Below are 14,159 nucleotides of genomic sequence, written 5' to 3' on the forward strand. Positions count from 1 at the left end.
ATAAATAAAAATGAATGCCAATATCACATCTTCAGCTGTTAATCTGTTTAATGTTTAGTTAGTCTACTGTTTAGATAATGTATTTTTGTTTCTCAAGATATACTTTGCTTCACAGAAAATTTCAAAAGTCGTGAACAAAGATTTCACGGATGTTAGAGCTGCACTACTATAATGAAGGCTGATTGGGAATGTATTTTTTGAATATGACACAGGCCGCGGTGGTGCAGCAGTTAGCATTGTTGCCTCACAGCAAGAGGCTCTCCTGTTCGATTCTCAGCTGGAGCACCTTCTGTGTGGAGTCTGCATGTCCTCCCCACAGTTGAGTGATGTTTAAAGACATGCAGGTAGGTGTAAGCATGAATGGGTGTGCCTTCGCTGAAGGTTGGGCATTGGGCTGGCACCTCAGCACCGTAAAAATCTACTGCCAATCGTAAGCGGACCGGCATTCTGCTGTGACAACCCCTAACCGGGAAAAGCTGAAAGGCATTACTTTTTTACTAGTCAGGGGGTGGTGTTGGAACCACAAAATCAGGTGACTAGATATGATGTCATCCTATAGCCAGCACTGAAATTATATTTAGATACTAGTGAATGATGTGATAGTGGCACTCAGCACTCTGTTATGGAACTGGCAAGACCACTCACCCACTTCATCGTGCCTTGCTTTAGTAAGTAACTTAATTAGGGAACAGTAATTCTTCAGTCAGTTAGAAAAATATAGTGAGATTATCTAAAACTATTGTTTTTCTGTATCTGTATGGGTCTTTCCATATGTGTTATTTTTATATTTCCTGTGAATTAAAACTCTGGTGTTTATTGTAAATAGATACTACGTATTTTATATCTTTTCTATTATTTAGTTTTAAATATATGTAAACCTTTTGTTGTGGCTGGTGTTTAGAAAATGTTTTAACTCCTGAGAAAATTTGCATTTATTTAGTGGCACTGTAGCATCACTCTTCTGAAAGTCTTGCCAATTGGCTAGCACTACCATTTGTATAAGTATTAATTTTACTAAGAGTAATTCGGTACCCTGGTAAGAGCCCTAAAGTAACTGACTGGTGGCAGTGAATCTACTTTATAGTCTGGATGGAGGTGGCATAGCAAGTAAATTTGTGCCAGCCTTTCCCAGGTGTGTGTGGGTGGGTGTGAAAATCAAATCTCAAATAGTGTGTGTGTGTGTGTGTGTGTGTGTGTGTGTGTGTGTGTGTGTGTGTGTGTGTGTGTGTGTGTGTGTGTGTCAGCTACTTGGAACAGTAATGTAGAGCACTGATTTCTGCAGAGAGAAAGGTGGAGTCTTATTTTGGGCCTGGAGAGGAAATCCAGCCCCAGGACTGAAGTGTGCTCCCAGTGTGCTCTTAAGGGAAATTGTGTTTGGTGCACACAGCTGCATCTGAAAATACTTTGTGTATCTACTTTTGTTCTAAGTAAACATCCCCCACTAGACTCAGTGGTGATGATAGAGGCTCCCTGATTAATGGTCCACAGGAGGGACATCACAGTAGGTTTACTTAAAATATAAATCGGGTAAATTTAGTATATACACAGCTCAAACAAACAGTAAAAATGTTCCTATATTTTCTTTATGCTGCCTTTTCTATTATATTATAATATACCCCATACACTCTTATTGTAGACTGTATTGTAAGTATTTTAAGGCTATTTTAAAGAAGCTCTTTCTTTTGAATGAAATGTCATATTTGAAATGCTTGAACTCTTGGATCTATTTTCACTTCAGTAAAATTCTTATGCTAGGTAAAATCTCTATACAAAACTTTCATACAAAGTATAGACTTTCCAATTTATCACAATGGAAGATATTTTTATCCAAGGTATGTATGGAACTTTTTTAGAGTTCTGTGGAAATAAATGCATTGTATATGGTCACATTACATAATTAATGATTGTGTGTTGATTATGAAGTTCACCCATTATTCTAAAATGTGTTTTGTTTTATTTTTTTTAACTGCTTGATGAGGCAAACAGCATGATTAAGTTTAGAACAGATTCAGCTCTATATCATGTGGCATTACTGTGAAGTGCAGGCAACTGAATTGGTTGCATGAGACATGTTTAATGCTGAATTCAATTTAATAAAAACAAAACTAGAAACTAGTTGTGGTATATTTAGCATTTTTTGAATCCTGTCCTGAGTTCTGTCTGGGTAAAACCATTAGAAAATTTAATAAATATATTTATGAACATGTTTCAGCTATTAAAAATTAAGAACTCAAAAATACACTGGCTAAATATGCACTTGCAGGATGTAATTAAAAAAAATATTTATTGATGTGTTGGATAATGTAGGCATGCCCACTTTAATTGTTGACTTCAACACAAAGCTTGAAGTAAAAAAAAAACATGATGGCAGATACATTTACGTTCTGATAGATCACCAGGTTTAAGTGATGCTATAAGTATGAAAAGTTTTCAAAAAGGCAGAAAATTATACTTAGATTTTTTTTGTTGCCACCTTTTAGAATTCAGGTTATTTATTTATGTATCTTTTCATTTTCATTGCCATTGTTATTGATTGTGTAATTAATTGGTCATATAATTTATAATCATGTGTATTAAGGTGTTTGTGAGAAATATGGGTCTGTTTCTGATGAAGTTCTTGTAATTCACATTAAAGAATGAAAGCACTAAAAGAGATGTCTGATATTGTGCAGTCATTTTTTTTTTTGTTATTTTTGCTTACTTAACATTTTATTCTGTTGTCTTTTTGTTTTATTTCAGTATCCAGCTGTTCAGTTTTATATACAAAAAGAACTCTCATTTACAAAACATGTACATATTTACAAATGTTTACAAATATAGAAATATACACACCTATGTACACATATTCATAATTTCCTTTACAATCATATTAAATGTTCCCTATTAGACCCCCACTCCTTTTTTCATAACCACCATCTGATTTTACTTAACATTGTTGCTAAAATCCATTTACCATTAAACATAATTTGACTTATTCATTCATTCTATATAACCCATATAACATAAAATAACTTTTTATCCATTCTTTCAACATATTCTTTACTGCTATTCTTACAATATCCATATTTAATAGTATCCATATTTATTTTATCCACTTCTTTTATATCTTAGAAAAATTACTACTTTACATAATTTTCCTGTAACATTTTTACTCTTTTACATTTCAAAAACCCATATTCTGCAGTTTCTTCTTCTTGACAGTGTAAATATATTCTGTCACTTTTCTTTTTATATGGCTTATTTCCTTTTATTAGCAATTTATCTGTTACCAGTATCCACAAAAAATCCTGAAATTCTACTTTCTGATTGCACCATTTGCCTCTTATTTTTATAGCTTTAACTATTACATTGGTTAGATTTTCCTCATGGTTTTACATAATATTGCTCATCATTACATTCTTATACGATCTCTTTTTTATGTCATCAATTTTTATTTTCCAGAAAAATATTTTTTTCTTGGTAACATTTTATTTCTTCATTTCTACACTCTTTTTCTCTTTTACACAATAACCCCAAATTTATCATACTTATATTTATAGTTTTACTACTAATATCTCATCTTTTTCATTTATCCATCTTAACACTTTGTACAAATTCAATGAAGAAGCATATACCACTGGCTTAATTAACCCTGAACCTCCTTCTTTATTTACATACAAAACTCCTATTTTACTGGGTTTAATTTAGAATCCCATATAAATGAAGCAATTATCTGTGATAATTCCTTTTCAAATACTGTTGGCAACATAAATACACTTAGTATGTATGCTATTTTCCCAATAGTACTAAGTTTATCAAATAAGCCTTTTTTTCTGAATGAGAATTGATATGTTCTCTGGGAAAGACAGATTTCTTTTATTTCTTATATTGTTTTTTCCATTGAATTCTACTTACATCTTTATTCCTAAATTTTATAACTAACACAGAAATTTAATTCACTGTAAAATATATACTCCCTGTTTTTACTAAATCACCCAAACCTTTACTTTTCTCTTTATTTAAAGCCATTCATAGCACCTCTAGACACTCATTTGTGCAAATTATTACTTATTTTAACCAAACTTTGTTTTTGCAGTTATTATAATGTCATCTGCATATGTTAACAGAACTAGAATTCTTAACCCTTCAGTTGTTATAAACCCCACCTCCTTCATTTTGTAATTTATTTCACATGCTATTATATTCATAACGAATGAAAAGAGTATACAACTCAGTGGACATCCCTGTATTACCCCACTCGTCATGTGTACCTCTTGGGTTAACCAGCCATTTACAAGTGTTTTTACTTATTACTATACGCTGACATACATAATTTCCTATCTTTCTTACTTCTATTCTTTCATTACTAAACATAAGATTTCATGTCCAATTGTGTCACATGCCTTATTAAGGTGTCTAATCATGACTTTCACTTCTTTTCTATTCATAATATCATCTACAATTTCTCTAATTTTCACAAGCATTCCCCTTTATACTATATATACTCTTTTCCATACTATTTTCCATTTTAGCTTCAAATCTCTTTTGCATTATTTTCATAAAGACCTTATCATTATTACTTAGTATTATTGATCTTGTGTTTTTGTCTTCCATCTTCCTTTTTTCATATGAATTTAAGTATTCCACTACATAATTCTTTATTCATAAAACCTTAATTTAACAATTAATTCAAAATCTTTTATTTTTTTGCCAATCCCTTAAATTTTTGTACATGCCATACCCTATTCCATCTGCTCCTGCAGAAACATCTATATTTACTTGTCCTATTACTTTATTTAGCTCATTTAAATAAATCTCCTTTTCTTATTATTTGTCCTCTAGTTCTGTTAACTTTTTTACTTTCCATGTTTTTTCACTGCCTTCCCTTTTTCTTTAAGCATTTATTGTACATATTGTACTACACTATTCATAATCTTTTCCTGAGTTCTTTCTATTTCTCTTTTTACATTTTTTTATTTTTCTCATGACACTACCATTTTCCTTTACTAATCTGCTTAAGTAAGTCAGTACATCTTCTCTTTTTCCTTATATAACAATGCTTGTATTTTTTCTTGATTTATTTCATACAATTCTTTTTTTTTTTTGTCAAAGTACTTTATGTTCTAAATCTGACAATGCATTGTTATATATTCTTTTATATTTTTCTTACTCTATTTTTCTCGCATCATATTGCCACTATAAAAATATTTTCCTTAAATATCATCCATGTTCAGATCAATTTTATAAAATGTTCTCATAGTAATATGGACTTTCCATAACTGTATTACTAATCTCTTTACTTAATTCCATGCTTTCTCATTTATCCTTTTTATTCATTTGCCTATTTTTATATATTCCTCGTTTTCCATTATCTCTATCTATATGCCAAGATGATATGAAAATTCTATTTTAACCTTTCCTTTTATTATAAGTAAACCTTCTAATACTATAAAATAATCTATTTTAGTTCTATACATGCCCCTTTTGTAAATCCATCAATTTTTGTCCCAATGTTTTAACTTACCACATCATATAACGTCTAACATTTTTCTTATATCATTTCCTTTCTTTTTACGCTTGCCTCTTAAATCTCAGTTAGTCTCCTGTTGTTATAATATTACTATTTCTCACTAAATAGTGTAAGCTCTGATGAAATAAGCTTTATCTGTATCTACAATTACTATAAGCATATAATGTCATAATTCTATGTACTTGTTCTTTCCACTTTAAATCTACAATGGTTAATCGTCCCAATTTTTGCTAAAAATACATCTAATATCTTTACTGTAGTTCTGCAATATATGACTATTCCAAAACATCTCTCATTTCAAAAATTCCAGATCATCTTTCTTCCCAATAGTTTCTCTGTTTGTAATATTTTTTTCCATTTGTATAATCTCATCTACATCACATCTGTTTAACCACTCCAAAATCCTATTATTTTTACTATATTTTAATACTATTTACATTTACAGAAAAATTTCATTTTGTCCTTTTCCTTAAATTCACAGTTTCATAAGTTCATAGCTAATTACTAGGTTAGCTTAATTAATAGGCCATTCTAAACCTAGTCAATTTCACTCCCAACGGTGAGAATCAAACACTGTACCTTGTATCTGTGAGTCAAACACCTTAACCATTATACCAATTCTGATTCGTTAGTTGTATATATTCTTTTTCATCAATTTCCTGTATTTTTCTTCTTTTGTACTTAAATTTTATTTTTCTGTCATTTACCCTTTTACCAATAGATTTTTTTCTTTTACTACAACCAAAGTTGTCTTCTTCTTCTTCACTTACTTCAGAATCTTCTTCTATTTCCTCTTTATTATTCTTTCTGATCTTATTGTTCTATTTTTACTACTTCTATTTTTTTCTTTCTTTTTTCTTTTTCCTTACTCTTATTTTCTTTCTTTTTTCCCTTACTCTTATTTCATTTTACAATTAATCCATAAATGTCCAATTTTGTTATATCTAGAACATTTCAATTCATATTGTTTGCATCATGTCCCATTTCCCCCACAAATATAACATTTTCTTTTGCCACAGTTACTCATAAATGTTCTTCTTTTCCACACAAAAAAGATGTCTTGGGTTGTCCACAGTATTTTATGACACCCCTACTTCCTCCAAATTTATCTTGCTTGGTATATGTATATTTTTTCTCTTTCTATTTTCAACACAGTATTACAATCCCAGCTAGCAGTTCTTAATCCCCTTTTGTCATAAACTTTTGCAATGTCCAGTACTTCATTACTTAAAGTTTTCAAATGTCCTTTCAAATTCTCTCTTTCTACCTCTGTTCAAAATTGTACTTGAACTTTCTTTTTTGTTTCCCTGTTAAATGTTTTTATCACATGAAGATTCCATGGGTTACAGTGTTTCTTTTTTATATTCTCCAAAAAAACTTTCTTTTGAAAAAAAACAGTCTCAAATATGATATCAAGAAATGTCTGTTAATAAGAATAAATGTTCTTTTTTCATGTGCTTTTACACCCAAAGGAGCTATTGAATTGTTTGATGCTTCATACCTGCCCATTTATTTGTCTTTTTTACTTTGAATCCTTACCATGTATTTCCATTTATTCTTTTCTTCTGCTTTCTTTTCTGCTACTCCAGTTTAGCCTTCTTTTACTTTCTCTGCATATGTTTTCTTTTCCATCTCACCACTATTCTTCTGGATTGTCTCTGCATCCTCCTTTTGTATTTTCTCCATAATGCCCCCCCCCCCCAGGAAACATCTCTTTCATTTTCTGGCTCATTCTACACCACCATTTTAAGTAAATCATCCCACAATCCTCCTGACTGAAGTGTTGTATCCATGTTTTGCTGACTTAGCTCCATCAAATAGATTTCTTTGAAATATTTCCTCAGAATCCAGCACACATTCTCTGGTCTCAATATTTGCTTTCTCCTCCATTTTATTCACCAATCCATCATCTCCTTCTCTGACCATCTGCCTCTCTGATTCTCCAGACCACCTCTGTGCCTGGAACAGAAACAGGAACTGCTCCTCCAAAATGGATCCCAATCACAAAAATGATGAGTAGGTTTTTTTATTTATATATACATTACATATTACTTACATATTTACATTATTTACAAATCTACATACATTATAAACATCAATTTAAGCACCACCCACTCTTTTATCCACAACCAAAACATTATTTTCTCTAGAATCTTTGTTAAAATCCATTTTTCATTGTATTTAATTTCATTTAGGCTCTTGTTCCATATAGCCCATGGAACAGAAAATATTTTTTCTGTCCAGTTTCTTCCCTTCTTCCTGTTTTCTTGCACCATAGTAACCAAATTCTATTATGTCCATATTTGTTTGCTCATATTTTAACAACCTTTTTACCCTATTATGTTTACATATTTCTTTCCACAAATTAACTCTTTTGCATTTCAAAAACACATGCTTAGTAGTCGCAAACTCTCCACATTTGTTACATATCCTTTCTTGCTTTTTCTTGCATGGCATATTTGCCTTAACCAGCAATTTTTTAATAGACAATCTCCATAAAAAATGATTACATTCTTTAATCTATTTATAGTTATTATATCTCATAATTATAGCTTTTTTCTTATCTATTTTAACTCATTCCATAGATCAATGCAATAAAATGCTTTCATAATATTTAAGAAGCATTCTTTTCTACATTTTTATTTTCCATAACACAATTCTGTTTTGGTACTCTTTCATTTCTTCATTCACAATGCTTTTACTTCTTTTTTAGCTTCCATTCCTTCCCACAATTTTTTGCATTTATAATATAGTATCATTTCTATAAACCAAGTCCAACCAAGCTGAAAATTAGGTACCAAAACCTCACTTGTAACCAATATTTGAAGAAGTATCCAGGAAGGGTAAAAAGCAGTCTACGGCCAAATAATCCAAATGGAAATTCTATTAGCAAAAACACACAAATGCTTTAACAGTTATCACCACATTTTCGTCCCTAGTAAACAGACTTCATCAGATGCAAAATATCCCATGTTAACCTGCATTTATACTCCTTCCAATTATTCAATTAAAAGCAAATTAAAACCACTCGTTTTAATCACAACAATTTAAAAATAGCACACTACTTTTGTATACTATGTTATACTAAAAGCATATAAACCACATTAAAAAGCATTAAAAACATTAAAAAAAAATCACAATTGTATGTTTAAAATATATTTAAAATGTATTTGTCCAACCAACTTAAGAAGTAAATAAATATGTATACGTTTATTTACTGGCTTATTTAAAAATAATATAGATGTAATGAAGACCTATGTGAGGGCTCTCTTTAGTGACAAAAGTTACAATGTGCATTTGCTTCGTATTTAAAAGAAAATAAAACCCACAGTTGTTTTTTCGTATGTCAAACTGTGTTGAATAACAGTCTGACACGATATGTTACCATTGCTTGATATACTCACTGCGTGAAGATAAAAAATCAAAAAACACAGTAAAAGTTTCTTACTGTGTGCCAGTCTGCTTCTTCCTGACTTGTCTCCTATGTTTTGTTTTCCTTAATACTTTCTTTAACTTCATGCATAACCTCTTTGTCACACATCTTTTTGTACGTTTTCTTGTATAACACATTCTTCTATCTCTTTCTCCTGTATAACTTCATTTTCTTGCAGTTCATTTCACATTCTAGCCATGAATTACCTGTATTGCCACATTTTTGCACTTTAAATCACATTTGTTTTTGCATAATGTCCTGTTTTACCACATAAATAACATTTTTATCACATTCACTGATTTAATGATCATTTTTTCACAAAAATAACAAGTCTTTGATTGACCCTTGTATTTCACAAACCCCCTATTATCATGAACATTAATAATACTAGGTACATGCATAACATTATCATTTTCCATTTTCAGTATTACTCCACATTCCTATCCGTAAGGCCATAGTCCTCTTTCATCATTTATTTTTGTAGTGTCCATTACTTCTTTACTTATAGTTAAGAAATGTTCTTATAGTTCTTTTGCCTCAACTTCAGTTCTAAACTGGATGATTCATCTTTTTTTTGTCTATAAAAAGCTTGCACCACATATTCTGACCATGGATAAATATTTTTCTTTTGTTCATATGCACCCAAAAAGCTTTCCAAGGTCTGCCCAGTCAAGTCACAACAAGTCTCTTTATTAATTAAAATAAATACTCATACCTGTTTTGCTTTGATACCCAGAAGTGCTATGAGAGAGTCCCAAACCTCATACCTGTCCAAACTTTCTTCTTTTTTACTCCTCACACATACTGTATACTTCTTTTTTGTTTCTTTTATTTCTTGTTTCTTCTTTGTTCCTTCTGCAACAGTTTGTGCATATGTTTTGTCTCTGGAACTTTTTCTGACACCGTAATTTCTTCTCCTTTTACTTCTATTTTTTCCATTTTGTCGCTCCATGAAATTGCTGCTGCACTTTCTGGCTCACTTTGGTTTTCCATTTCTTCCAAATAATCATCTTGCAACCCCCCCCCCCCAATTGGAGGGTTGTAATTAAGCATTTTTCAGAGGTAACTGTCTCTCCTTCAAACAATCTCCTCTGAAAGTTTTCCTCTTAATCCATGTCTGCTTCAGATGCAATATCCATTTCCTTCACAATCTCCTTTTTCTCCAATGTCACTGTTTTTTCTGCACCCACATCATCAGAAAAAAAACTTCTGGTAGTGATTCTACCATTTCGACTACATTTTCAGCAACTTTAATTCCAGTTTCAGCACAAGCTGAATTAGCCATGTTTTCTTCCTGTTTCTCCAGGCCACCTCTGTGCCTGAAACAGGAACAGGAAATCAGTTGTGTCAAACACAAATCCGCTACTACCAAGAGTAGGAGAAGTTCTCTGATGCTTTTGGCCAATCTTCCCCTAATAATATAAATACCACATCTGGTCTCCCCTGAAAAGAGGCTACTGCCCTGGTGGGGCTAACCCAGTCAACAAAGGATAGATTGATGGATAAATAAATAAATAAACTTGTTCATCCAAAGGCCTTGGACATTAAACTTACCTCCGAGAAGTTGATGCTAAATAGGAGCAGTCCCAGCATAGAGCTCTGAGGTAACCCACTGGTGAGTGGTCTCTTAGTGGAGGCGATCTCACCAATTCTGACTTCCTGGGTCCTGTCTGTAAACCCACTGACAATCCAGTGAGTTATATATGGGTTTATGTCCAATTCAGTGAGTTTGTCAACTATACCTGTGTGTAGTATTGTATCAGACACCTTAGCCAGGTCCAGGTAGGCAATATGCAATGTCTTCCCCTCATTCATTTCCTTGGTGACATTCTAAAATAAGTCAACCAGGTTTAGTTGGCATGATCTTCACTTGACAAAGACAATGTAGGTTGGGTCAAGTGTCTGAAGATTGCCTTTGCTTTTGTTGATCATTTCCATGATAATTCATTCCATGGCTTTGCATATTAGACTAGTCAGACTAATGAGTCTGTAATTTCTAGGGTCAGTTGATGATCCACCTTTGTAGATTAATGTGTGTGTATGTACCTTTAAGAAGCTATGCAAGCGCTTGCACAAGTGTATAAATACTGAGCACGTGCAAGTCTGACTGCCATTTTGTAGTAAGCTATTGAGATGTAAGCATGTATGTATGTATGTATGTATGTAACGTCTATCTGTTAACCAGTTTGTTTGTATTTTATGATGCTGCTATCCATCCTGATGTGTTTCTATGTATTAAAGCATCTAAATGGCACAGTGGTGCAGTGGTGGCATTGTCACCTTACAGTAGGAGGTTCTCTGGTTCAATTCTTGGCTACAGTGCCTTCTGTGAGGAATCTGCATGTCCTCCCTGCATTCATGTGGGTTTTTTCTGGGTGCTCCGGTTTCCTCCCATGCTACAAAGACATGCATCTGGAGCATTTTGGGCCTCCGCTGAAAATTGGCTTAATTCCAAGTCGGACTTTCATGATAAACAAATGTTAACTAAAATAAAATAAATAAACAAAATACCCTACCTGCTTGTCTTCAGTGTTGAAGAAGGATGAACGGCATGTCTAAAAGGACATGGTGTCAGAAGCGTCATGTCTAAAGGGCATGAAGTTAGAGGTGACATGGATAAAATGACTTGAGGCACTTGCTTGGAACTGGTGGAATATACAGCAGTTAATCATCCCTAAAATGTACATACTTTGCAAAACAGGTCAGAAATTAATTTTAGATATTAAAACTTGCTTAGTACTATTTCTTATTTAGAAAATAAAAAATGAGGCATACAGAACATTCTAAATGGTATTCACATAAACTGATATGTACGATATTGATAAAATATTCAAATTACTATGGAAAATGTTTGAAATAAAGTCCAAATTGCATAAAATGAATAAAATATGGGGAAATGACTGCATTTTTGCAAAGCATATATTTTTCGTATTAAGCAAAGATATTCGAGTTATCAGAAGTGTATAAAGTGTTTGCAAGTTTGTGCAGTGTTACAAGTTAATGCAATAGATTTAAGGGCAAAGAATAAAGTATTTTGTTTGGATAAATGGCAAACCCATAGAGCTCAAAGTTGATACAGGGTCCAAGTGCAATGATATGTCAGCAGAAACATTTGCTAGAGTGTGAAAAGATGAAAGGCTTGATTTGGCAAGGTGGGCAAAGCTTATTGCTTATGGAGGTGAAGAAATTAAGGCTGAAGGCTCAGTAGTGCTTTCATGTTACTCTGCTGGAAGAAGCTATGACTTGCTATTTTATGTGGCCAAGAGGCACATCCAGTCATTATTAGGGCCTACAGAGAGTTTGAAAGTGGGACTGCTTTCATTTAATAAGGATGTCAATCATGTTAGCTTAAAAGACCACTACTCCAAATTCGCCCAGTACATTTTTTCTACCTGTGCTGAGCTTTTCAAAGACAAACTAGGGAAGCTTCCAGTTGTGTACTCCATGAAGTTAGACTCCGAGGTCAGTCCAGTTATCAGACAAGCACATAAAGTTCCAATAGCCATGCAGGACAGAGTAAAAGCCGAACTAGATAAAATGGTGTGACAAGGTGTGATTTGTCCAGTTGAAACTCAAACTGAATGGGTATTTTCCATGATGGCAGCTCATAAGAAAAGCTTAGATGACATCAGAATATGTATTGATCCAAGAGATTTTAACAACACACTAAAAAGACCTCATCATCCAATGCGCACTGTCGAAGAAGTCTCAGCCTTGATGCCACGTGCCACTGTTTTTTTTCTGTCTTAGATGCAATGAGTTCATTTTGGCAAATTCAGCTTGACAAGAAATCATCACTGCTATCTACACTGTTTGGCAGGTACAGATTTTTGAGAATGCCATTCGGGATAAATTCTGCAAGTGAAGTCATTCAACGAGCAATGGAGCAAATTTTTTTCTGGGTATCCTTGTGCTATTATAATAGATGACATACTAGTAGGAGGGCATGGGGAAGCAGAACATGACAGAAACCTCAGAAAAGTTCTAGAAAGGACAGGTCAAGTGAATCTTAAGCTCAATCTACACAAATGAAAATTCAGGCTACAAGAAGTTACTTATGTTTGCCATTTATTTACCAGTACAGGCCTACGACCAGACCCCTCTAAGGAAACAGCCATTCTCAAGATGTCAGTACCAGACAATGTTCAAGCCCTGCAACGTTTCCTTGCCATGGTCAACTACCTAGGCAAGTTCATTCCAGACTTGAGCCAACTTTCAACACCACTTAGAGTGCTGACATGTAAAGATGTATCCTGGTCTTGGTTAGAGCAACACCAATGAGTATTTGATGTCCTGAAATGGAGAATTGCTAGTCCACCAAATCTCAGATACTATGATGTTCAGAAACCTGTTACACTTTCCTGTGATGCCTCGAAATCTAGTCTTGGTGTAGTTATTCTACTAGAGGATCAACCTGTTGCTTATGCTTCGAAAACTATTACCTAGACAGAAATGTAGTATGTCCAGATCGAAAAAGAGCTTTTGGCAATTGTGTTTGCATGTTCGAAGTTCCAAGATTATGTTTATGGTAGACCTATACAGATCGAAATGGACCACCAACCTCTAGTCACTATCTTGAGAAAGCCTACGCATTCAGCTCCAGCCAGACTGCAATGTATGATGCTGAGATTGCAAAAGTATAATTTCAGTCTTGTCTACAAGAAAGGCAAACTTCTTTATCTTGCTGATACATTGTCCAGATCACCATTTAATACCAAAGAACAGTAAGAGAATGAGAACCTTGATTTTGAAGTCATGGAAGTGAGAATTTTTTTTCTGGCATGTCTTGATGAGCTGAGAGATCACACAGCCATGGATCCAGTTTTACAAAGGCTCAACCACATAATCAATCAAGGATGGCTGTCAAAGCAATCTATTTTACCTCAAGAAGTGCAACCTTATTTTCCATACAGAGATGAGATTTTATCTGGACGGCTGCAGTGGTGCACTGGTTAGCATTGTTGCCTCACTGCAAGAGGCTCTCCGGTTCAATCTTTGGCCGGGGTGCCTTCTGTGTGGAGTCTGCATGTCCTCCCTGCGGTCGTGTGGGTTTCCTCCAGGTGCTCCGGTTTCCTCCCACATTCCCAAAGACATGCTGCAAGTGTTTTTGACACGCTAAAATTGGCCCTAGGTGTGAGTGTATGCATGTGTGTGCCTTCTGTGGAAGTTGGGTGCCAGGCTGGCAACTCAACACCATAAAACTCCACTGCCAATCAT

The sequence above is a fragment of the Protopterus annectens genome, chromosome 8.part0, assembly GCF_019279795.1.
Source record: "Protopterus annectens isolate FY-2018-M chromosome 8.part0, PAN1.0, whole genome shotgun sequence".
Lineage (NCBI taxonomy): Eukaryota > Metazoa > Chordata > Ceratodontiformes > Protopteridae > Protopterus > Protopterus annectens.